A 27,143-nucleotide genomic window follows, 5' to 3' on the forward strand; every position below is an offset into this window, starting at 1 on the left:
TTCTGTTTCCAAAGTTAAACATTTAGATATTGGGGAGGTTATCTCACTTTGAATAAGCAGGGCCATTGACAGATAACAGGTATGCTTGTACCCCAAGAGCTTCTTGAATTGTTTCCACCATTCCCTTGTATTTAAGCTTCCCCTTCAAAGTCAAGTAGACACAGGTCTGCTTGCAATTTAATTTACTTTCATTCCTATATTGAGAGGAGCTCTCTCACTGGAAAGAGGTTTTCAGAAGTCTACGGGTATCCTTCATGTTCTCACACTCTCATCCTGAGCTGCTTTTTAGCCATTGCCTATGCGTTGCGTGAGGCAGAATACTTAAAGATAGCTTTGTCTGCCTGTTCCCATTGGTTGGCAGATGCCTCTGAAAATAGACAGAAAAGTCATCCACTCTTGGACTGTAAGCTAGCCATTCATGTATTGAAGTCACTGGAGGCTGATGTAATGATAGCAACCATTCATGTTGGCAGACAAGAGAACTCTGTATGAAGCACAGAAGACTAGGGTGATTTTAACTGTTCATTCCTCACATGGAAACAATGTCGTAGGACTCTGATTGGCTGAGCTTTGACAGTTTTTAAAGGAAATGTGAGGTGGTCTGAGCTAGTACAATGCTTCCAGAGCATTCCTCCTTCCATATGATAAGTAAAACTTCGGTTTCTAATTGCAGTGGCCTTTGGAATTGTGACCAAAATATGTGGACTACTATGAAAATCAGTCATGATAACACTTATCAACTTGATGAAAAGTCATCATGGAATTTTTTAAGCCCTGAGGTCAGTACCCCCAAACTTGTCTTTTTCCCATTTAAAACTAAAACCACCATTAAAGAAAATGTTACTGGCAAAAATGTGAGTACTGGGCACTGTTTTGTGTCTCTGGATCAAAGGCATACAATGTAGTGATTAAAAACATGCTGACTCTAGAAATTTGAGGCTTAATTAATGAGTTAATAATGGGAATAGAGCTTCTTTTCTGTAGAATTTAAAATTCCAATTATAAGCAATTTTGTTTTAGGCAGTTCATCCACAAAAGATCTTGAGTAGACTGTTATTAAATGGCTGATTTATAACAACACCTGGGATCTGTAGACTGTCCAAGGAGGTAACAGGAACCTGGATCTCATTCACATTTCCATGGGAGAGGTTGTGGACAGATACTTTTTTTTTGAAGATAATTTTCCTTAGTCTCATTTAGCAAATCTGTCGTCAACAAAGTACAAAAGAGATTTAAATACTTATTAGACAATGCATTCAGTATGTGAGCCAAAGTATAAATGGTCTTAAGCAGTACCTGTCTGATAAATTCTTCCCTTTATAGATCAGGAAATTTCGACTTAAATTGTCTGGCTGTTGTCTAATCTCTATTTTTTATGTAGTAGCTGAACTGAATTAAGACACAATTTTCTTAAGATTATGCTGATATATTAAGCTTTACTAATGTTTGTTTTCTCCTCTTTTCCGTAGGGTTGATTTTGTCTCATCTAAATAAAGGTGATGATGTGGCAGACAGATAACCAGGTGGATTTGAATAACTGTGGACAGTCACTTATCTGCTTCTGGCTTCCAGTCACCTTTGAACTCCCATTTCAATCCCTCTTTTTAAGAGGTAGCGATGGAGACAATTAAAACAAAATCTGTAAACAACATAGTTGAAAATAAAAAGAGAAAGGAAACATCAATAATTTCCCATCTATTCTTGAAATATATATATATATATTTGAGGGGAGGTCTGTATGTCAGGCACTGATTTGGGTACTAAGGCTATTGCAGTGCATTAAACAAAGCTGGCACTATGCCCAGAATGCTTCCAATCAAGCACTTGAGATGGACATTCAGATGTAAGTTTAATGATCTAATTACAGTTTGGATAAGGTGTAATATCATGAGATGTATAGTTGTGCATTTGTCATGATGCTTTTAGCTGGAAATGACAGAAACCTAATTCAAACTGGTTTAAGGATAAAAGAAAATTCTTTGATTCACAAACCTAGAAAATCTAAGGGCAGACTGGCTGGATCCAGGAGCTAAACTTAATCTCTGTTTATCCTCTGATGTGATTACCTCATGGAGTAGATACTAAGCTCTCCTTCTCCCATGCTCATGCTCCAGTTCATATCCTCATAATTGTTAAGTCCAGCAAGAACATCTTTGTTTCCCATATTTCTAAAATAGTCAGAGAATCAAGAATCATTGGCTCTGATTGGCCAAATCTAAGTCAAATACTCACATTTTGAGCTCCAAGTAGGGTCAGCTTTACCCTAAATTATAGACTAAGAATAGGGACTGTATTTTTCCTCAAGGAAAATCAAAATGCTATTATCAGAAATAGGAGAAATGGCCAATGCACAGGAAAGCCATAATAGCTGTCACCACATAGAGACATCTGTTAGAATTTTCACTCTGCCAATGAAAAGATCTAAGAAATCTTTGCTAATTGTACCTCCAAGAAGGTGGAAATTCTTTACAGCAGCAATAGAAAATGAATTCAATATGCTTCTGGACAAGAAGGAAAAGTGTGAATTAGAAGGAGCTGAGTTAAAAGAATGGAAGGATTTCAAATGAGAAAGTTTTCTAGTGATGCTCTCTATGGCTCTGATTTTAGTCTTATCTTGTTTAAAAAGAAAATGAGTAACTGTCTAGTAAGCTGGGTAATGCTGAGCCAAAGTCCTTCTTTCTTATAGGGTCCAGGTCAGTCTCTAAGTTACAGTCATAGTGTGTGGTGAAATAAAGAGACAGTGAAAGGTGAGAAACGGAGGATATAAAATCAATCACATGAGTAATCATCAATCCTGCCAGCATATGCCTAGTCTTAGAGTCAGACCTTTTATGATTTGAAAACAGCTCTCAATTTTTGCAAGGCTCTCTTTTATGTCAAACCTCATCAGATGTATCGGAACTTAAAAAAAGTTAAGAATGATTATATATTACAGAGGAACAAAGCAATTGACAGATTTAAAAAAATTTTTGTTGGTTGTTTTGGCTAAAAGAAGGACCTCCTATGATATATCATGTATCTTTATGATATGGCAGATGGTTCCATCATCTGTACTGAGAAGGATTAACTGAATAGGATCTCACAATTTTGCAAGCAGTTGTACTGCAGGATGAATGTGAAAGATGCCTGCCAAGAAGTTTTGCTTTAATAGCCCTCACATGCACTAGACATTTCTATCTGCAAAGGATGTTTATATTCACCTTGGGCTGTTTCCAAGGTTTTACATTGGGTATCTCTTGGATATAGGCCTTCACTTAGAGAACTCTTTTCTTCTTAAGAAGGAATAAAAAATCTTCCAACATGAAAAGAAGAAAACCACTAGTGAGATGTCATGCATTTTTAATGATGCACCGCAATCACTGACCAACCACCACACCAGTGCCTGGAAATGAAGAAAGTGTGTCATGTCTAAGATAAATCAAAGCAGAATGTTAGTTTCTAGGGAATAACAACCAAAACACGTCCAAACTTTGAAAGTCGAGAAACCTCAGCTATTAAGTTCCAGAGATTCTTTAGATATGTAAATAATATCAAAGGAGATCGGAAATTCCAGTTGTCTTTTGCAGTATCCTTGATCTGATAGGGATTTCCTCAAGAGCTTATGACTGTGAAGAAGTGCAGACAGACTTTTCTGTCTAGAGCTATTGACAAATGCTCTTCCTCACAGACAAAACATCCAGGAGAATCTACTCAAGTTGTGATCAAGTACTAACTCTTAGGAAATGGGTCTTCCTTACCATTTCCTTTATTTTTTAGCAAAATTTACCCACCAGTCCCTTCATTCCATTTAACTGTATTTTAATGAAAGCTCTATAACAGGTTTGAGTCTCCACTCAAAAATGAAAAAGAATCATAATTTGAAAGAAGTGGAAAAAACCCTCAATAGTTCTCAAATCAGTGCTCATATTTGACTTATTATCATACTTTATAAGCTGTAGTGAATTAGATATTTGGTAATTCTTTCTTTTATTCATTCATTCATTCATCCATTCAAACAAGAGCCAATCATGCAAAGAACTGGGTGCAGTGTCCAGCTAAGGAAATAAACAGAAGCAACAAAGTCCTAAAGGAAGAAAAGCTTGTACAGGTTTGAGGTACCAAGAGAAGACAGGTGGCCTTCTCAATGCCAAACATCCAGAGGTTTGCAAATATCTAAATGTTTTAAAAACACTATGGAGTTTCCATATGCAAATTATTTCTATGAATTTACACAAAGGTTTAGTTATCTTTCATTAACTATCACCTCCCTCTGAAGTTGTAATTGGCATTATCTTGTCCACTTTCAGAGTTCCAGATCTGGAGTTAAACATTTTATGTAATCCAACTTCTTTTTGCAAAAAAAAGAAAAGTGAGGTACAGAAAGTCAGTGGCTTATCAGCTACCATCCACTCAGTTGCTCAAGGTATTAATCTAGGATTCAGTTTTTATTTCTTTTTCTAATTACTCTCACTTCATCCCTATCTCTCTTCATTTCTCTCCATCTCTACTCCAGTAAAAACAAATACCAGCTCTCAACTCATCCACTGCATTAGCCACTCTTGTCTTCCTACATGCATTCTCAATCCAGAATCTTCATAGATCTTTAAAAAATGTGATCACAGCATTCCAGAATCAATGCATTTCTTTTTAGAAAGAGAAAGAAATAATAAAGGTATAAATTTTCAATTCAAATAAAAGATTATATAATTTTTAAACTCTAATTTTGTATTTGTATCTCTTGACTCTTACACTGAAAATCTGATTCTTGATGATTCCTGATACATTCACTTATTTGCTTTATATATGTCTGTGTGTGTGTTTCCAAATAACATTATCTACATTATTACTGACAATTGGACTGTTGAGTGCTGGGTATGACTCCTTTGTTATGTTTTTTGTCTTTTCCATATACCTCATCCAAGCTGCATAGTCAAAACATTGTCTTTTTAAATCACTATGATTATTTTTTTTATTTGGTTATATGAACATAATAAGAGGATTTGGTTTGGTTTTGTTTTATTTCAATTTTTAGAGATGCCTTTTTTTGATGTAAATTTTGTTCATTTAACTAGTGAAATATTCCCATGGTCTCACGGAGCTATAAAACAAGATTAATTAAGAGAAGTGTGTCTTTCTTCCCTGTTCCTTCCCCTCTTTTCTAACCTCTCCAATAGGTAATCATTTTTTAAATTAAATTTTGGTTGATTCTTCCATTGTATCTTATTGAAAGTAAAAACTTAAAAATGAATATATTGTTCACATTCCTTTCTGTTTTTTGGTTTTTCCCTTGATGGTATATGCTTGTGTAAAGACAATGAAGATATAAGACTTATTTCTTTATATCGCAGTATATTATAGGTGGTGGATATACCATAGTATACTCAGTTCGATGCATGATGATTCCTGATAAACATGAGTGATTTTCATTATTTTACAATTAGTGCTATAACTACGTGTATCACTGGGCATGCATCCTTTTATAGGTTTGCCAAGGTATCTTCAAGGTAGGGCCCAAGAAGTGGAAATTCTGCATCAAAACATAAATACATATGGAATTTTTCTAGATATTACTAACTTCTCATTCATTAGAATTGTGACATTTTGCAATCCTACCAACAATGTATGAGATTTTCAGTACCCTATTGCCTTAACAAATATGTGTTCAAACATTTGGACTCTGTTGCCAATCTGATGCAAGGGACATGGTATCTCAATACAGTTTTAATTGAATTTCTCTTATATAAATAAAATTTTTTTTTCAAATGTTTGTGACCCATTTACATGTCTTTTTATGAAATGTCTGTTCATATCTTTCACTCATTTTCTATCAGATTGTTTTTTCTTCTCAATATTCAGAAGATATTTATATATCAGTGCAATAACTTTTTATGATATAACTTTCACATATTTATTCCCAGTTTGAGAATTGCTTTTTTACTTTTTAATTTTTTTTTCCTTGCAAAGTTACCTTTTAAATTTTATGTACTCAGATTTATCAAACTTCTCCTTAGGACATCTAGATTTTGGCTATACTAGATCATTTTTTCTATCTCCTAGATTATAAAGGAAGCCATCCATGTTTTACTTCAGTATTTATATAGTTTTAGTTTCTTTTTTTCAAAAATTCTTTCAAATGAATGTTGTAATCAATTTGTGTTGCTCCAAGGACATTGTCATCGGGATCACATTGCATTGAGCAATTAACATGGGGAGAATTGACGTCTCTATTATGTTGAGGCCTCCTCATCAAGAATATGGAATGCTTTTCCATTTATTCAATTTACCTCTATGTCTTTTAAGTGTGTGTCTAATACAGGTTTTCTACTTCTCTTTTTAAGTTTATGCATCTGTTTTATTTCACGTCATTTTACATCCTTATTGAAAATTAGGTTTGCTCTTCCATTATTTCCTCCATCTGACTATGTTTGTATATGTGTAAGTTTCTCTATGCAAATTTCATCCCTCTACTTGGCTAAATTGTCTTGTTTGTAGTAGCTTTTCTATTAAGTTACTTCGGTTTTCCAGATTTATAATTTTCTAATCTGTAAATACAAATTGTTTCACCTTTCCTTTTTCCTCTATTTGCTTTTTATAACATAACCACATTAGCTAATTCCTTCAATACAATGTTAAATAGTAGGGGAGATAATGGGCAGTGTTGGCTTGTTCCGTGATCAGTATCCTGTGGTTTTAGCTCAACACAGATTTGGAGGCAAAGTCCAAGGTGAAACTTGGACTTTGGACTCAAGCAGTCATGGCTTTAAGTTATGCCTCTAGTACTTACTGGTTCTGTGATTTTAGGCAAAGAGCTTAAACTATGAGTTTCAGTTTTCCCATCTGTAAAATGGGAATGATAACTTCTGAATTGCCTTTGTGTTATGAAAACAAATTGCAGTGACTAATACGATGACTGATGCATGGTAGACATGACTAATACTATGACTGGCACGTCAATAAATGTTTGTTCTCTTTTTTTCTTCTACTTTTGGGTTCTTTCCGAATGAGCACTTGGTCACCTGAGGAATCCTCGAGAAGGCGAGCAGAGATAGAGGAGCCTAGACTGAAGGCATTGCCACACTCACAGTACTGAGTGAGACTGGCAAGGGAGGCACAAGGAAACCAAGTACTCAGAGCTGAAATTTCTAGGTAGCAGGCAGTCAAGTGCTTCAAGCAGCAAATAGGTGTATCCAGCTTCAATGCAAAATCTGGCTGTTATCCATGCACTGCCCTCTGGTGGTTAGGCTAGTACCGTAGTTTTTAAAAACTGTGTCATGAAGCAGATCAGTAGTAAAAAGAGCCAATATTTAGTAATTACTTTCCATCTTCCAGGCCTGCCAAATAATTGACGTGTATTCTCTCATTTTAATTCTAATAAATTCTATGAGATATGCACATGTTGGCCTTTTTTACAAAGGAGGATATTGATACTTACAGAGGTTAATTAACTTAACCCAGATCACATAGCTAATTACTGGGGATGCAGGGATTCCACACCAGATATATCTGGTTCTTATCTACTGTGCAATTCTGTACATAACTGTATAAAATATGAACACAAGACTTAGAAGCACCTTAGAGAGCAAATCCTCCCCCACAATGGACAGGTGAATAAATGAAGGCCCAGAAAAAGAGTTGCAGTTAGCCATTAAACAATCTGAGCTAAATTCCTGGGTTCCCTGACTCCTAGTATTTGTTCTTTTGATTGCACAAAAGCTGCCTGGCCTTATTTGATTTAATTTGCCTCTCTTGTGATTGTTCGACATTTCCTCAGGGTAGTAAGACAGCCCTACCTATCCTTACAATAAAAAAAAAGGGAGTCGAGGGAATAATCTCTAACAAATTTGACAACTCATTAACTATACTTTATTGAAGAGATTTAATTGCTTGCCTTATATCCTGTTTTCAGCTTTCTTCTCCAGTAGCAAATATCAATTAAATTCTAATAACAAAGAGTCTTACTGCAGTTGACAAATAATCCTTTTCAGGAGAATTGCCCTCAGTGACTCTCCACAGGCAAAATTTACATTCTTTCAGCCACAATTCTTTGCTGCTCTTTCCTCTAACATCCGATGTGACAGGCCTGCCAGGACGAGAAACAGGCTTGCCCTTTGAGGGCATTTTCCCATATAATGAGGCAGCCCCTGCAGAAATCACTCTGCCAGTGGTGACAGGTCACTATAACTCCTGAGTGCTGACCATACAGCTGCCTATAATTTACCCAGCTGACCAGCATCTGTATGGAACCGATTTCCTAGAATGATTTCCTGATTTTGCAGTTAAGTTGTTGACAATAGAACAGTTTACAAACGACAAAGAAGAAAACTAGATTCCCTGATCACAAGTCTCAGGGGAGACAATTTTAGTTCATTTTTAGATAAGTTTTGGAACAACCAGCGCATATAAAAATGCTATACACTGTCCAGAAGACACTAGCATCTAATCATCAGTTATATTCACGTAGAGACTGGTTCTCTAACTGGCCAAAATATGGTATGAATGACCCAAACAGGAGGTTGACTAGATGATTTTCAAATTATTTTCCAAGCCCTAGAGTATATGCTTCTTTGATTTCGTCATAGTTTTCCCTCCAATGTCCATTGCTCTTAATTCACTCTAAGCAATAATATACTATAGTTACTTAGCCATAGACTTCAAAAATTATAAGTACAGTGAAACATTACCATAAAGTGGGTGTACATAAACCTGAGCTGACCACTGATGGTTTTGTGTGAAACACAACGTTTTGTAATTTTTGGTGTTAGGCAAAGGACAAGTGTTAGAGCTCATAGTTCCAGGGAACTTATTTACATGATTATTAGCCAGACCACGTGAGTTCATAGTGGTATGAGAGACTCAATATCTTTTGCACAAAATATATGAGAAAAAAATGGGATGATTTCCAATATCTCTTTCAATTTTAGCATTCTGTATTTCTAGAAATGACTCAGAAGATCATTAGTTGCTAAGTGAACAAAGGTAACAATAAAATCTATACTAGATTAAGAGCTATGAAATCTGTTTAGTCTTGTTCTTATTTTATTCTATGTGCATATAAATCTTATACACTTGTTTTTATGTCATATATGAGTATATATATGTATGTGTGTATATATATATATATTTTTTTTTTTTTTTTAAGAGACCTAATCATGTTATATGAGGAACAATGGGATCATTTGAGGGTAGTAAACAAAATGAAGGGAGATATAAGGATTACATAACAGAAGCTTTTAAATATAGAAAGATCTATAAAGGTCTGTCATGTCAGTGGGACCCAACTTGTTTTATATGACTCTGGTAGATATAGGGTTAGGAGAAAAAATTCCCTGCCAGTGTAACACACTTGCTATCAAGTTGTTTGAGAGTAGCATAATCTACCTCACTTTTCAGTGTATTCCATATCAATGAAAGTTTCAGTGTACCCTTGATGCTGTTCGAGCAGAATATTAAATAAGGGATTCAAGGATCAGGTTCATTGCCACCCTGCATTTTGTCATTCCATGAATCTAGTCCTACACTCTCCTTTGTGAAGTAGCATCAATTAGTCCTTCTGTAGCCAATCAAATCCTTTCAGAAAAGTCCATTACTCTTAGAGAATCTCTACAAGCCAAACAGATGGGTCGTGGTCTAATCTTTGATAATTTGTAATCCCTACTGTAGCTACTCCACATCGCAGAGAAAGAAATTTCCCCTAAAGGAGGTCCCCTTGGGATTAAGCTCCACAAAACATGAGGCTCCACAGCCATGGATCTTTAATTCACTCCTCCTGGGTAGGGTCACACTTCATCATGCCACTAAGTGAAGTGATACCTACCACAGTCAGGAAACTAACTGGGAAAGTATATCTGTCAGAGCCTCTAGCCACCCAGAAGGAGCTCCAAGAATCTTAATCTTTAGTGAACCATGAAACTCCGGGGCAGGCAGTTTACAGCTGGAGATTTGTTTGCTTATGCAAATTCCATCATAAATCACCTCATCCTCAGCTAAAAGGCTAAGGCTAAGGCCAAGGTGCCTGTGCAGCATTATCACTGGGTCACAAAGGCTAAGGGTTTATGGGGCAAATCAGCCATGGATTGGTTCAATCTTTTATTAAGTTACTTTAATTCCCATTTTCCAGAGGATGAAACCAAGATCCCAAGTATAAAAGACTTTCCTTAATCATAAGAATTTGTTGAGACAGACATTCTGCCAGCTGGTGCTCCATTTCCTCTCCAACCAATCTGCTGAGATCAGTGACTTCAATTCCTGTTAATGTTTCAAAAGCCCATAATGGTGGGAAGGACGGTGACATTAGGGCAGAGGATAACCCCTCACTGCCTCTAATCGCTGACTGTGTAGTTGTGTGTCACAGGCTGTTGCTAAACAATCACAAAGCATTCCTCCACTCACGTCATCAATTCCACGTTTCCGTGGTGAGGAGACACAACATGTGTTTCTTGACAAAATGCTTTCTGTGTTAAGAGTATTTAATGATCTCTCTCTGTTGGCTCTGAATGGTAATAACATTTTAGTAAATCAAAAGGGATAGGTGATTTTAAGAGGGATGGGAGCTAGTCCAAGAGAAGAAAGAGAAAGAGGGGAATAAAATGCTGAGGACACTTCATTATAAATCCCATCGGTAACATTACAGCTCCGAATTTGTCTGGACACAGATACAAGTTTATGGGTGCATTTGAGTTCTATCTCTCTCTCTGATACACACTAATCTTGCAGGCTTGAGAATCCTCTACTCTCCATGAGGCTGAGTTTTCTAAGCTGAGAAAGGGGCTAATGCCCCCTTCCCCCCGACACACACACGCGCCCGTGTGTGTATACTCACACAATCTAGGTGCATGTGAGGACTTAATTAAATAAGACAGCATATGGAAAAATTCTTCTGAAAATTATCTAGTAACATCCATGTAAAATAGATAATTATGTGTGTGAGACTGACAGAGAGGTGGCAACAAACACTGGTTACCACAAAGAGTCATCTAATGGTAACTTTGGGGGCTGTCACCACCTCAACCTAGACTCATTTGGGTTATATCACCTTTACTCCATCACTTTCCAGTTATGTGGCATCGAACAATTTATTTAAATTCCCCAAGGCTCATTTTAACCATCAGTAAAGCAGAGACAACAGTCTCTTTTCTGTCTACCTCCCAGGGTTCTTGGAAGGAAGGGGTGAGGCAAGAGATGTGAAATAAAGTGCTTTAAAACTTGAAACCTAGATTATGTCCACAGTTAAAGGAATATATTATTATTTCTGAACCTTAGGCTCCCAAAAAAGGCACTGGACCTCCTGGTTCTCTGGTTGGGGAAAGATGCCAAGAGGCGGCCTCCCAGGAACTTTCTAATCTGTTGCTTGTGAGGCAGTAGGAGGCAATGATTAAGATAAGAACTCTAGGGACATACTGCTTGGATTTGAATCCTGGCCCTGCCGTTTTCCAGCTGCATGACCTTAGGCAAACATTTTACTTCTCTATGCCTCAGTCTTTGTCTATTAAATTTGTATAAAATATAAACTTAGAGGGTTGTTTTAGAGATTAAATGAGCTAATGCATATAAAGAGCTTAGAGCCCCTCTAAGTCCTAGCTACTGCTCTAAATGTTCCCTTTCCCAGGCTCAGTCCAATTCGGACCTCCCTTCCCCAGGATTAGCCTCAAAAAATGTTTACCTCTGGGACCAGGGAATGGAAAGGCAGGTTAATCTTTATCCCTTAGTTTGCCTGCCAGAATTTGCCTCATTGAAGGACTCTTCTTGGTCTTGGAGGTTCAGAAGTTTTCGTTGCAAATTTCTCTAAGCCAATTTGGCTGTTGTCAATTCTTGAGGGGTTTTATTTTGTTTTTTTATTTTAAAATTTTTTTAGTTAAGTAGATTTTGGGGATACGTTAGGGTTGTGGGTGTTTTCTTTATGATTTCACTATTAGTTTAAAATAAAAACAAGTTCGTCTGGGACCAAATTCAGCTACACATGTTGACACCTATTTGCAAACCGCAAAAAGTCATATAATGTCTTGTAAAAGTTCAGTGGAATCCCAGTTCTCTGTTGTTTCAGGTGATCTAGGAGCAGCTTAAATAAAAGGGTCACCTGAGATGAGTGTGACCATATTCTCACTGAGATATGGACAAAAAGTCTGGCTGGAGTCCCATGAATTGTCCAAATCCAAAGTTGGACAGAGAAATTCTTAGAAATTAAGCTCATGATTCTGTCCCTACTGGTACAGACACGTGGCTGAATAGGTTCCTCACAGTTGACCTCTGCAGAAGAAGAGAGTGTCTGCACAATATTTGTAGCCAGTCCACATATATTCAACCTCACCAGTTTTACTGATACTCATTTCTCATATCCATTATGCTCTGGTTTCACCAATTAAACCCCCCTTTAACATCTATTAGTTTAATCAATATATTTTTGGGTCCTGAATGGAGATAAAGGGAGTTGACACCTGTGTGGTAGCTGCCACTGAGGTAGGGTTTATGATCAAAAACCTGGCATGTAAATTCCCAATTAGATCAAGTAATCAACCCTAGAGTAGAGATTAGATAGAGATTCACACACATGCAAGCACGCACACACACACACTCACACATACACTATTTTGGCTGAAGCAATTTTCTCAAGTAAATTACAGATCACGGATCAATTATGGTGGGTATAGCTCATATATTTCAGAAAATGAGTGTACTTAAGTCATTCTGTCCAAGAATTTCTCAAAAAGCTTCTTCTGGCTTTTTGGCCTAATCACCATCAAAGAGACGCTGGTTGGAAAAAATCCAAATTCTCTAGACAACTTCCTCTAACTCAAGAATTGAAGTCATTGTTTTCCTTCAGGCACCATTAGCTCCAGCCAGACTGTTGCTCACATAAACCTGATGCCTTCTAATCTTAAAATTTTGTTTCCATTTGTTCTTCTATTTTGAATGTCCGTTTCTACTCATTCAACTTGCTAATATTCATCCATGCTTCCAATACCTAATTGATACCTCCCCTTTGACAAAACTTCCCTGATTCTCCCAACATAAAGCCCTCATTTTCCTAAGACACTTACCTTTTAAACTCTAATTTAATTTTGTATTTGCTTCTACTAGACTGTAGGTTCCTGAGGGCAGTAGGTATATCTGATTCATCACTGTAGTCATCACAGTAAAAATATAATGCCTTGCTCAGGTTAGCCAATAAATAACTACTGATGGAAAGGACCCATTCTTGGTGGAGAAGAAAGAAAACCTGAATTATCTGAGTGGTGACTTCCCCACTTATCAGATGAGTGAACTTGTGAGAATCATTGGTTTTTCATCTATAAAATGTGATTATGTCCATCTGACTTATTTCAGGGTTGTTATAGGAATCAAATCAAATGAGCATATGAAAACCCTTCATTCATTGTGAATGTATTACTGGTTCAAAGGATTCTCCAATTCACAGAATTCATAGAATTAAAGGTTAGTTAGGAAACCATTACCATTTAACAGATGAGAACAATGAGGTCCAGGAAGGAAAATGGACTCAAACAGATTAAAATTACCATGCGAATTCTGTGACTTCCCATTCAGTGTTATGTTTCTTACAGTTTCCTCTTTTGATCTAATATTTTCAAAACTATTTGGTATCCAGTTGCTAAGCAATCAACCATATATATATAGTATATCAGTTTGTGCTAAATTTTAAGAAAAACATGGTTCATTTGCAATATCTTTAGTCTGACCACAGCAAATGTGATATTTTGATAGCTTATTTTCCGTAGAAAACATTTTTAAAGTGAAAGTGTCAACATAGTGGAGGAGGGCTTTCTCTTGATTATATTATCTCCTTGATCATTTCTTCTTTCTCTCTTTTGCTCTAATATCAATGTTTAGGTGTCATAGATCTTCACTAACTTTCTTGGGGATCTCATTCCGTATCCTTGTCATCCATTTGGGCCAAGTCATATCCTATGACTCAAAGAAAGCCAACCCTTCTTCCTCACAGGGTTTTTGTGATAACTAAATGATATATATATATAAAATAATTTTCTAATTGTGCTATGTGATATGAAAGCTTAGTTAAGTGCCAAATGAAGATGTATTAGGGCTTTGTGGTCTTCTATTTTATTATTTATTTATTTACTTATTTATTAATTTATTTATTTGGGTGCATCCGATCTTAGTTGCTGTGCGAGGGCTTCTCTCTAGCTGTGGCGCATGGGCTCTAGAGCGCGCAGGCTCAGTAGTTGCGGCGTTCAGGCTTAGTTGCCCTGCAGCATGTGGGATCTTAGTTCCCTGACCAGGGATCAAACTGCATCCTCTGCATTGGAAAGTGGATTCTTAACCACTAGACCACCAGGGCAGTCCCTTGGTGGTCTTTTAAGTCAAACAAGTTTGGTTTGAATCCAGTATTCAGCATTCACCAGCTGTTGGCCTTAGGCAAGTTAATCAACTGACTGTATCTCATTTTCCTCATTATGAAATTAGATTTAAAAACAGGACCTAATATTATTGTCTTGAGGACATATGTATAGTTTCTAGTTGCATTTAGTAGGGGCTTAATGAATAGCAACTGCTTTTAACGTGCTATATACTTGTGAAGGTTTTTGTTTTTTTTTTTAATCACTATGTCTACACCTCTGCCAGCTATGAACAAGACCAGGGATTGGACTCTCCCATTTACTGCTGTTTCTGCATGCACTAGTATAATGTTGACATAGATAATGCTTACCAAATGTTTGGTGCACCAGTGGATGAATAAACACCTGAGAGAACTCGTAAGAGAGGACTTACCTAGCTCCTAGTCTAGTCCTTCACATTCCGAATACATCCTGGCTGTCCTTTGACTCTGACACAGACCAATTCAATGACTAAAACAGGATCTACTGGGGATGTGAAGATGCACTATTTAAATTCCACTTTTTTCCTACAAAGCCTGACATCCAACTCACAGTTATTATCTTTCTCCCATTTTAAGGCAGGGTCTTGGGGATGGAGAAGATAAGGTGAATGTGCATGGTATTTGAGACCTCATTTCTAGAAAAGGAAACGACACTGAATCACTTCTCCCATGAATACCTTTCAGCAGGACTAAATTAATGTAGTTAGCTGCTACCAAACAATCGACTTCCAGACAATGATGTTTCATCTCCTTGCTTTCCTCACAGAGAGAATGTGAAGGGTGGCCCCATGGTTCCTGCTCTTAAGTGGAACTTAAGTGGAAAAGAAGAGGAACTTTGTTTCTGAGCTGATAATCAGCTAAAAAAAGCACATAAAATCCAGAAGGGGGATCAGATGGAGCTTTAAAGAGGCTCAAAAAAGTTCTATGTTTCAAGGCCTTTACAGGTTATACATGATAATAGGCAAAGTTTGAGGAAAGAAGACCAACCAACTCCAATCTCATTGTAGTATAAAATTTATGTAATTTAAAAAATGCTTTAAAATTATATGCTGATACTTTTTTCTGAAATTTTTCCACAAAATAAGCTAAGAAAAATTTCAAAATAGCACAGGTCTCAAAGTAACTTTCTGCCTTGGCCACACATGGAAAAGAAATCAAGGACATCCATGAATAGTGACCTTTTGGTCAGACCATCTGCCCCAGGAGGTGGCAACACACAGTGGAAAGTCAGACATGTCAGGTGTGAACACTGACTCGGCCACCACTATGTATATGACCTTGGGCATAATCACCAGCCACCTGAATGATCGTGTTAAGCTTCCTAATGAGAGGTCCCTGCTTTTGTCCTTGCTCATCAGTCTATCCTTGGCATAGCAGCCAAAGAGATCCAGTCAAAATGAAAGCCAGATTGTGCCACTCTGATGGCATGACCTCCCGTCTCCCTCAGATTCAAAGCCAAAGTTCTTACAATGGTTGATAATGCCCTACATGCCCTCATTGTTTCTTCTCTAAACCTCATCTTGTACTTCGCCTTGTTCACTGTGCTCCAATCAGACGGGTCTCCCTGGCACGCCTCAAACATCTGGGAACCCCCCCAAGCTTGGAGATTCACAACTGCTGTTCTCTCTGCCTGTATTGCTCTTTCCTCAGATACCTAAGTGGCTCTCTCTTTCAGGTCCTTCAGATCTTTATCCAAATGGTGCCTTCTCAGTGAAACCTTTCTCAGCCAGTCTATTTAAAATCACCATCTTTCTCCACCATGTACTCTCTCTCATTCCATGTTGATTTTTTTCCTTCTTATCTCTTATCACCACCCCATGTGCTCTGTGTTCCTTATCTCATTTATTATCTGTCTCTACCCATTGGCATGTAAGCTTTATGAGGAGAAGACAGGGAATTTTGCCAGTTGTGTTTATTGATCAATTCTTATTTTCCAGAATGAATGCCTAGCAAGCACATGGTAAACATTCAGTAAATAGTTAATGAATGAATGAGGGAGATAATGGATTAATTACACATACTAAGATTCTCTAAGACTCGTTTCCTCATTTGTAAAACGGAAAGAATACCTCCCAGCATAGCCCTATCACATCCTAGGTACCTAATTCATTGCAAATCTCTTCTTTACAACCAGTCTCATATAAAAATATTTTCTATCGTCTATATTCTGAGGATAGAATTAACAATAAATTTCTACTTATAGCACCAGAATTCCAATTCCACAGTCCCACTATCATGATTTCATTTTGCAAAGTACTTTGACAAATAGGCTATTTCTGGTTGACTCATGCCCTTTTACAGAATAAATGCCCAATAAATATTAGTTTTCTTTTTTCTTTCTTCCTTTATGTTTTATGTACATAAATACTGTCTCAGCCAACAAGGTCCTTTTAAAGATCCTTTGCTTATCTTGGTAAAATCCAAAATACCACAATTCAAACACTAAGCAGAGACTCAATACATGTTGGTTTAAATGCATATAAAATATCAGGACCTTAATAACAATTTTCTCCCTCCAGAAATGCAGATGCCTTAGCTGCCTATTCCCAGGCAAGAGTTACTTTTGGGGTGAAGTGTGGACCCAGCTAGAACAGCAATGATTTTGCCATATACACCTCCAGGTGCTTACATCTCTGAGAGACAGTGAACAAAGGCACAGCAGGCCCTTGAGCTGCTTTGGTTACATTCTGCTTTTCAGAGATCTTTGGTGACCACATGCGTGCTTCAGTTTATTTATCCAAGGCTGCTCTTGCAGGGCCAGACCAGAGAAAAAGGGGAGGGTGCTGCCAGATGTGTTAAGGAAGGCAAGTGCCTAGAAAGCCTTGGTTTGGGTTTCAGCTAGTAATTATAAAATGCTAAGTATAATCTGGGGCACTCTAGTTTTCCTTCCCAGACCACAGAGCCCTGGGGGAAAGGAGACCATAATAAATAAAGGTGCCCTCTCAGCACTTGGGGAAGTATTCACAGAATTTCAGAGAATTTTTCATGCAAGAATCCAAACTAGAATTGGGTCACAGTTGGGGTGTGTGTGTGTGTGTGTTTGTCCTACATAACAATGGGTGATAAAAGCAAAATGGTTGATAAGTAAAATCCCCAGCTTTGAGGCCTGAGTGATCTGACCCACACTCTACTCGGTATGGGGTCCTCTTTCCTTTAGGCCAGATATGGAAATTGTTTAACAATGGCTATAAACTTCCTCTCTGTGCTGCCATGGGGCTAAAAGCACAGATGAAGCAGATACAAAGAGGAGCCCTCAGGGAGAGAAATCTTCAAGGTATTATTAATATAGAGAGAAGCAATTATCTGGGTGATACAAAGGTATCAGATTGGGAAATGGGCAATTATTAAAGAAAAAAGTCTCCTTGAGATGTGTGTAATTAAAAACGAAGAACTAAAGATACTAAAACTTTCAGTGATGCAATGCTATAAAATAATTAGCGTATTTTGAATACCTAACTGCTGTATGGCTGGCCCTGCGTGAGACATTCTATATATCATTATGTCAACAAATCACAACAGTAACCTTTTATAGTAGTTGTTTTCCCATTTTACAGCTGATGAAACTGAAAACATAGGGTGAAAGTGACATACCCAAGATAACATAGCTCAGACTTGTGAAATCTAACAACCTAGGTCTAATTTGAACAATAGAGAAAAAGTAGACTTACAAAAAGAAAGAAAAGAACAAAGTCTTAGGGATCTGTAGGACAGTAACAAAGATCTAATAGCCATACCATCAGTGTCCCAGATAAAGAGGAGAAAGAACATAGGGCTAAAAATTTATTTGAAGAAAGAATGACTGAAAACTTCCCAAATTCGGCAAAAAAAAAAAAAAAAAAAAAAATGCAACCTACAGATTCAAAAAGCTGAGCTAACTGCAAATAAGATAGACTTAAAGAATCCCTTACCAAGACTTACTATAATTAAACTTCTGAAAAAGACAAATCAAAACTCTTGAAAGGAGCAAGAGAAAAATGATGCTATATGTAGGGGAACACCAATTCAAATCCATAGATTTTTTTCATCTGAAGCCAGTATGGCAGAAAGGAAGGGCACATTTTTCTAAGGATCAAAAGAAATAATTGTCAAAATTGAATTCTATATTCAGTGAGAATATACTTTAAGTATAAATTGGGGGGGTGGGGAGACCCCCAGGTGATGGAAAACTAAGAGAATTTGTTGCTAGCAGAACCAACTGAAAGAACGGCTAAAGGAAGTTTTCCAAGCAGAAAGAAAATGATGACGGAGAGGTTTTAAACTTTATAAAGGACAGAACAAAGAAATGGATAAAAGTAGGGAAAGATATAATAAATGATCTTTTACCTCATGAGCTTCTTAAATCATATCTGACAGTTAAATAAAAAATTATAATATGTGATGCAGAGGGAATAATTAAGACAATTATATTTTTTATGGGGAAAAGAAAGAACAAAATGGAAGTAAGATTTCACTACACTGGAAAAGGTAAAACGTCATACAGTTTAAAATGTTAAATAAATCAAAGTTGAATTCCAAATAATGTTATTGTAACCCAGAGGAAACCCTAACTAACATACCACTAATTACTCAAAATGCAAGTGGTCTAAATGTACCAATAAAAGGGCAGAAGTTGGCAGAGTGGATAAAACAAAAGAAGCTCAATATTCCATAATAACCTAAATGGGAAAAGAATTTGAAAAAAGAATAGATACATATAGATGTATAACTGAATCATTTTGCTGTACACCTGAAACTAACACAACATTGTTAATTAACTCTACTCCAATATAAAATAGAAGTTAAAAAAAGTATTCGCCATCTGAGAAACAAAAAACAAACAAACAAACAAACAAAAAACCAACCATGATCCAACTGTTATGGACTGAATGTTTGAGTCTCCCCCCAAATTCATATGTTGAAGCTCTAACCCACCTCCCACCCCACAAATGTGATAGTATTAGGAAGTGGGGGATAATTAAGCTTAGATGAAGTCATGAGGATGGAACCCCCATGCTGGGATTAGTGCCCTTAAAAGGAAAGAAAGAGACACCAGAGCTTCCTCTCTCTGCCATGTGAGGATATGAGGATTCAGAGAGAAGGCAGTCATCTGCAAGCTAGAAAGTAGGTCATCACTGAGAACCAAACCTGCGGGCTCCTTAATTTTAGATATCCCAGTCTCTGGACCTGTGAGAAATAAATATCTGTTTTAACAAACTGGTCTAAGTTATTCTGTTATAGCAGCCTGAGCTAAGGCACCAACTATATTCTGTCTATAAGAAATCCACTTCAAATATAACATGAGTAGGTAGGAATTAAAAGGATGGAAAAAGATATATTACACAAACATTATTAAAAACAGCTGACATGACTATATTGATATCAGATAAAATAGACTTTAGAGCAAAGACAATTAACTAGGGGCAAAGAGGGACATTACATAATGATGCATTTTAAATCCCGACTTCAAGCGAGAAATCTTCTCATATTTATAGTGATAATATATATAAGATAAAATATATAGGACTTTTGCTTTGTTATACACCAGAGAAGAAGAGTACACTTTTCATTACAGGGTTCTTTATACAACCTAGTGACTTTCACTAATATTAATGTTATTATCACTTTTTCTAATTAACCAGTTACAAAACAAACAAAAATCTAGCAAAACAGAAAAGGAATCCGAAGGCTTAGAGGAAGGACAATCTTCAGCATGTTTGCAAACAGAAATAAAGCCTATATGGCAGGAGGGAACTCATTTGAATGAAGAACAGGAGATGAGTTTAGATAGACAGGTTGAAGCCAAACCATATAAGTCCTTGTAGGCCATGGCAAGGAGTTGGTTGTTTTATTCAAAAGGCAGTGTGAAGTCACGAGAGTATTTTAAGTAGAGTAGTGATATGATTACAGTTTTATGATTCTATGACTGTTGGGAAGAAAGAGAATTTGAGTATAGCTTAGAGCATGGTGAGTTTGAGATAAATGTGGAACATCTAGGTAGAAATGTCCAGTTATTCAAAAAGGTCAGGAACAAAAATGGCAGTTATAGATGTGTGAGTCGTTGGCACAGAGCTGGTATCCATGGGAACCAGACGAAGACAAAGAAGTCTTTTGGAGGAGACAAAAACTTCAAGAAGAAAACCCCAGGGAATACCATTATAGAAAGTGAGGGAGAGAAAGAGGAGCTGAAGGGGATCCCCAATTGTATACCTTTTACATCTGGATTTATTTCTAGACTGAGCATCTGCTCAATAATCTTATATCTTTTCCAATGAAATGGATTGGGAAGTCCTTTGACCTCTGGAATATTTTATTTAAGTTTCTGAAATATTTTATCATATAAAAAGTAGTAGTCATGCTACATAAGAGAAGGGACTAGGGTATAAATCTTTCAGGGTTGTTTGTTTTGCATCCTTATGTGGCTAAAAGAACAAACTACATACAGGTCATTTAATCTGGACATCTATACTCTCCCATGTCTGATTGATAGCAGTCTTAACTTTATCTTCAAATCATCTTAATTACCAATTTGAACATCCAATATTGTTTCCACTTGGAGGATTTATTATACCTGAGGTTTTTGAGCCAATATGTTTATGGCAAACTATAAATTCGATGAGATTCCAAATTACCTGTTCTGAATTTCTTCCCACCGTTACCATAAAACCAACCACAGAAAGGATACATTTTAATAGCCCCTTTCATTCATATCTTGTTTTCAAATCATCACATCTCAGTTATGGCCAGGTAGACTATCCCACGCCTTCTATCTCTGTTTCTATCTATCCATCTCTTGTTCACCATATTGATCATCACTTTGAATTTAGATCCACTATTTAATGTAAAAGAAGACTAAAATGTTTAGAATCAAAAAAGTGTAAAGATTAAAAGAAAGTAAGATCAATAGCATCAGTAAAAGTTTTCCTATTTCAGGAATAGATTAGTATATGTAGTGAGCAAATATTTAATTTGAAGTTTCTCTTAAAAAGAAGTTGACTTGAATATTGAGCTGGTACATATGCTGTCAATAATGTCTTCTAAGCTGAATGAGGAAAGCTATGGCTTATAGATAAGTATGTTTGTAGCAGGAGACTCTTAGCAATGGAAAGGTGACCCAACAGGTGAGAGCACACCACAGAGAGAACATAAAAACCTGAAAGGAAACAACAAGGCAGCAACACATATTTCAGATCACAAAATTTCTGACTCTTCCTTCCTTCCACAGTTTACTTCTTTGCGTGGGTTTAATTCTAGAACAGTTTGGTTATTTCTTTTAGTAAACCTTAAAATTGAAGGCAGATATTTTTAAAGTCCTTTACAACAGATAAAGAAAGATGACAAGAAACAAGCCAGAAAGTTCAAATAGACTGGCTCCCATTCCCTTGCTCTTTTCTGTGTTGGAGGTATATTAGAAAAGGTTTGGATTCTAGCTCTAGCTATGTGGTCCTTGAACTGAAATCTCACTTTATTCATTTGTATCATAGGAAACAACTTGCACCCTGTAAGATTTCAGATCATTCATTTAAAGCAGCTGGTACATAAAAAGTGGGCAAAAATATTTATAATCAGAGTTTATATTGAAGTTTTACCAATCTCTTTGAGATCAAGAATAGCTGTACATTTCTAAATCTCACCAACACAATCTCATTACCAAGTTTTCCAAGCTGAAAATCTTTTAAAGAAGAGGAGAGAGAGCAGTTGTCTGGGACCTGAGAGTCATGGTTTTATACCACTTATGCAATGAACTTGGACAGAATCCCTCACCACTCTGGACTCCAGTTTCATCAGATATAAAATGTGTTTATTTACAAATGCATGTGGTTGTCTCAATTACCCCACATTCAAGAACAGCTGAGCTCAGTCATGGTAATAATATTAGTGGTGGTGGTAGTAGTAGCAGTAATATAATAATAATAATAATAATAATAATAATAATAATAATAATAATAATAGTGCTTGGACTTCCCTGGTGGCGCAGTGGTTAAGAATCCGCCTGCCAATGCAGGCGACACGGGTTGCAGCCCTGGTCCGGGAAGATCCCACATGCCGCAGAGCAACTAAGCCCGTACACCACAACTACTGAAGCCTGCGCGCTCTAGAGCCTGTGAGCCAAAACTACTGAGCCCACATGCCACAACTACTGAAGCCAGCACGCCTAGAGCCCGTGCTCCGCAACAAGAGAAGCTACCGCAATGAGAAGCCCGCGCACCGCAATGAAGAGTAGCCCCCGCTCACCGCAACTAGAGAAAGCCCGCATGCAGCAACAAAGACCTAAGGCAGCCAAAAATAAATAAATTAATAAATTAATTAATTCAGAAAAATAATGGTGCTTATTACATTCCTGGCATTATTTGAAACCCTTTATACATATTAACTGACATGATACACTCACCCTCTGCAATAAGTACTATTACTATTGTTCTCATATTTTACAGAAAAGAAACTGAGTCACAAAGAGGTTAAGCAATTATCTTGATGTCACCACACATAGTAAATTGCAGAAGGAGGATTCACACACAGGCATTCTAGTGCCACATTCTGGTCCCTAACACCATGCACACTGCATGTTATGTGATGGGTACATTTGACCATCTCCACTGCTGAAATTTTTGGAGAGAAAATGAGGACTCTTAATGATAAGTCTTTATGGGTAGAAAGAAAAAGGGCTCAAAACAGTGACCTAGTACTGGAGACATCTACTCCAGTTCCCCAAGTATTAAGTCATTCACCCTATTTGGGGGCTCTGGCAGTATGCAGTAATTTCAAAGTTTGTGCCCATGGAACAAAAAAAGGTAGCTTGATAATGGTGATGAGCTTAATATGCATGGAGATTTCTTGCATATTTTGCATTTTACTCCCTACCCTAGTCCTATCTGTGCTCTAACAAATGCAATTTGAATTTTCTTCCTTATTCAACTCTGCACAGCTATTTAATGTTACGTCTTTGACAACAGATGTCAGGCTAGCACTTGAATGAGATATTTTCCCTATATGTTATTCTCTTTTGGTTTTCACTTTATTCTTATATAACAATTTTGCTCAAAACAATCAGAAGAGAATGAAAAATAAAAGCAGGGAAGAGACATATGGTTTGGGCAAGAATTTCCTCCTTGGTTTAGAAGTCTTCATTCATTTCTTGGATTATTATACCAAATTCTGCTAGAACCGGACAAGGAATATATGTGTGAGGGCAGTGGCCAGAGAGGGGATAGGACTGAAATAACCTCACTTGCCTTTTTTTTAAAAATAATGTTTTAAATTATTTTTTTGTAATGTGACAAACCCTGTTTTAGAAATGGAGACTCTGTGATAAAAAGCACAAACCTTAATTTCTGCCTCCTGATCCATACATTTCAGATTATGGGGAAACTGGCATCTGTTCACAGACTCAAAATTGTCTTTTCTGAATCTCTGTTTTCATGCAGTTTGTCTGCTAAGGGATTATATCTGTATTAGTATATGAAGTTTTTCTTGCTTGTTTTCCCCTAATGGAGTTGTTGAAAACACACAAGAGGAACTGTATTACTTTTAACTTTAAGGAAAACTCATTGCAGTAGAAACACTACATAAAACAGGGAAGGCCCCAACCTGCCTTGGCTTTAAGTTCTCAGTCCTTCTTCACAGTCTTTTTCTTCACAGTCAGTTATCCCAAGGATTGCTGGGTTCGTCATCCTATGTAAAGAATGCAGCCCCCCCCCCAAAAAAAATGGGAGTTCAGAAACTGGCACTTGGAAGGCAAGGTTTTATATATATATCTCCTTAGTCCCAAATACAACTTGACTTGGGTTGGGATTATACTTGAAAACTGTAGTCCACCTTTTTTTAAATTTTTTTTTTTTTTTTAATGCATTTTAAATTTATTTATTTATTTATTTATGGCTGTGTTGGGTCTTCGTTTCTGTGTGAGGGCTTTCTCCAGTTGCAGCAAGCGGGGGCCACTCCTCATCGCGGTGCGCGGGCCTCTCACTATCGCGGCCTCTCCCGTTGCGGAGCACAGGCTCCAGACGCGCAGGCTCAGTAGTTGTGGCTCACGGGCCCAGTTGCTCTGCGGCATGTGGGATCCTCCCAGACCAGGGCTCGAACCCGCGTCCCCCGCATTGGCGGGCAGACTCTCAACCACTGCGCCACCAGGGAAGCCCCTGTAGTCCACCTTTTAATGTAATTCCTGAGCACATGTGTTTTTACTCCAAATCTGGGAGTCCAGGTTACACTATTTTCCAGCAAGGTTGACGATAAGAGTTGTTTCCAGCAAGGTTGACGATAAGAGTTGAAAAGGTCACTTCAGAGAACGGCAGGGGGCCAAGGCAAGATGAAAGATTACTGGGAGTGATTACTATTGGACTAGCATAGTCCTCAATTCTAAACTTAGTTTACCGCATTACTCGTTCAGTGGATCAATTTTCCAGTGGCAGTGTGCTGAAATCAAGAAGTGCACAACACCTAATCCCTTAAGATAAGCAATTCCCTATGTTTGCAAACAGGTTCTTTCCCTCTGCCACCAGCCCCCCCACCCCAGGCCTTCCAAACAACCCACTGGCTTCTAAAATACTCTTTAGGATGGAATCTATAGCATTCAGGGACCTCCAACGTCCCTGCCTACCTCCGCTCTTTTCCATCCCTCCAGAGGCAACCACCCACCCAGCACACTGCAGACTCATTGGCTTTCTCTTCCCTCATCCAATGTTCAAAATTGTGTCCCTGAAGGGCTTTTGGGCACTCTGTTTCCCCTCTTTGGCGTATTCCCACTCAATCACGCAAAAAACTCAACCTCTGCCTAGTTAACTCCACTAACTCTTTAACTAGCCAGTGAGGTAAGTAACACTGTCCAGGCTTCAGAAAGCAAAAGCCCAAAGCGGCACAACAGCTAGCAAATTGGTCAGGAAGGCAACACGGGGACGTCAGTATTTGAATTTGGTTTTCTCTAATTCCTTAGTTTCGTTTTTTGTAAACTGTCTTGTAAACTGAATAATACCACCTCCGTTTCCAACACTCGCATTCAAAGATCTGAAGTTGCAATGAACGGTTTTGCTTATTAAGGTACTTTATCGGCATGTCAGAAATTTAATTTTACAGTGTACTGTCATTTGTGTGCTAACTTCACCGTCTACCTACTCTGCGTCTGAATGCGTAGCTGAGTCCTCATGGTGTTTGGGCCGTCTTTTCATTTGTCTCTTGATGAATCCAGCGCACACTGCTGTCTTTCTCTCTCTGCTCAAGTCTCTACTCTTTGGCAATTAATTGCACGTTGTCTTGCAACATCTTTGGAATCTCCATCCGGTAATTTTTTAACTTTTATATTGTTATTAAATTCTTGAATATGTGTCTCTGATTCTTCCAACTAGGCTGTAAGTTTCTTGAGGTTAAAGTAGAATATTTTACAAATAACTGGCCATCTTTATCATTTGTGTGCACATCACAGCATATAAAGTTCTTCAACATGCATCTTCACATTACTTTTTATACCAGTTCTATGAGAAGATGAGACACTTTCTTCGGGTGAGGAAATGCAAGTCAGAGAAACAATTGACAATACCACCATTTGTAAGGAGTGAAAGCAGGTCTTTAGATTTCTGATTGAAAGTTTCTGTTTTTATTTTCCCCACCACACCAAGTTACTTTCACGTACGTCCACCGTGCCTAGCACAGGGTCTTGTACACAATAGATACGTAATAATTATTTGTGGATTGATTTTAGATTTCAAGGGAAACTAAATACAAGAAGAATCGTCAGGATCCGGAGCTGCATGGCAAACGTCTGTATGAAAAGTAAATAAATGAACTCACTGCCTGGATTCTTCCAAAATGACAGTGTTTGGTGTTGAGGAAGCAAATTATTTGGTTTAAGTGACTGAGATTTTCCTTTTTTAAAAAATATTTATGGTTGTAAGGATAGAATACAGCTCACATCTTGCAAAAACTGGAGAGTACGTGTGTGATTTAAAGAAACTTTTACAAGGTTCCATTTTTTTCAGGACCGCGCATGCCTCTGTGATTATTGTACAAGGAGTAAACAGCTCTCCTTGGCTTTCAGCTCATGGCCAGTGAAGGAAGAGCTTGGAGTCTGGCTGGGAAGTCAGAAACATGTGGTGGCTCAGGATCCTGGGCAAAATAGGGTAACAATAATAGTCATTTTTCATTTTCTAGTCCTTGGTGTCTAGAGGCCTTTGGGGAATTTAACAAAATATACATAAAGCCCAATTCTGAAAACAAAGCCACACAACCCCCAGCCTTAACCAAGCAGGCCCTTTGGGAAAATAATAATAAACGTTTTCCTTCCTTTGCCACCAACGTTACAAACCATCAGCAGTGACACTGAGAACAAAGAAGTCAGAGGTTATGGGAAGGGGAAAGAGTGAAACTAGAGAGGACCCCAAGAAGAAAATAAAGGTGCATGACTGCTCTAGGAATTGCTTCTAGACTTAGGTAGAACATGAGTTTGACATAAAATGCCAGCCACCTTTCACCCCCTCACACACGCACCCAGTACACACACCCCCCCCATCACCAATGACAAGAAGATACCTCTGAGTGATAAATTAGACACATCAGCATGTAAGAGGAGGAAACTGTCTGTTACTGTCACAGGAACACACACTTGACTTGCTTAAGAAGTGATATAACATATGTCTTAACAACTGAAAGATGCTTGCAATGTATTACCTTAAAAAGCAAGTTGCAATTAGCATGCACATTTTGTTCCACTTTGGACACAAATGTGTTTTATGTGCCTGTGTACAAACATATGCACATTAGGAATGCATTAAAATATGAAAAAATTATTTTTTCCATTTTTGGTGCTTGAGAATATGGGCATTTTAATATTCCTCTCTATGCTTAT

Source organism: Balaenoptera acutorostrata, chromosome 17 (assembly GCF_949987535.1).
Source record: "Balaenoptera acutorostrata chromosome 17, mBalAcu1.1, whole genome shotgun sequence".
NCBI lineage: Eukaryota > Metazoa > Chordata > Mammalia > Artiodactyla > Balaenopteridae > Balaenoptera > Balaenoptera acutorostrata.